General features: G+C 38.7%; 1 protein-coding gene across 1 annotated transcript in view; it reads left to right on the top strand.

Moving 5' to 3' along the window:
- Nucleotides 1-457, top strand: part of LOC107665758 (ras-specific guanine nucleotide-releasing factor 2-like) — a 37420-nt gene that overhangs the window by 20144 nt on the left and 16819 nt on the right. The gene's annotated exons all lie outside the window — the stretch shown is intronic.

Below are 457 nucleotides of genomic sequence, written 5' to 3'. Positions count from 1 at the left end.
GAACGATCGATAGATAGATAGATAGATAGATAGATAGATAGATAGATGGATGGATGGATGGATGGATGGACAGAACGAACGATTGAACAGATAGATAGATGGATTGATGGATAGACAGACAGAATGATGGGTGGATAGATGGATGGATGGATGGATGGATGATAGACAGACAGACAGACAGAACGATCGATAGAACAATCGATAGATAGATAGATGGATAGATAGATGGATGGATTGATGGATAGACAGAACGATGGATAGAACGATAGATAGATAGATAGATAGATAGATAGATAGATGATAGACAGACAGAACGATCGATAGAATGATAGATAGACAGACAGACAGACAGAACGATAGATAGATCGATGGATGGATTGGATAGACAGACAGAACGATAGATAGAACGATAGACAGACAGACAGACAGACAGACAGATAGATAGATAGATAGATAG

This window comes from Sinocyclocheilus anshuiensis, unplaced genomic scaffold (genome assembly GCF_001515605.1).
Source record: "Sinocyclocheilus anshuiensis isolate Anshui unplaced genomic scaffold, SAMN03320099.WGS_v1.1 scaffold743, whole genome shotgun sequence".
Classification (NCBI taxonomy): domain Eukaryota; kingdom Metazoa; phylum Chordata; class Actinopteri; order Cypriniformes; family Cyprinidae; genus Sinocyclocheilus; species Sinocyclocheilus anshuiensis.
Note: the sequence above shows the minus strand (reverse complement) of the source record. Positions and strands in the feature narration are given on the sequence as shown.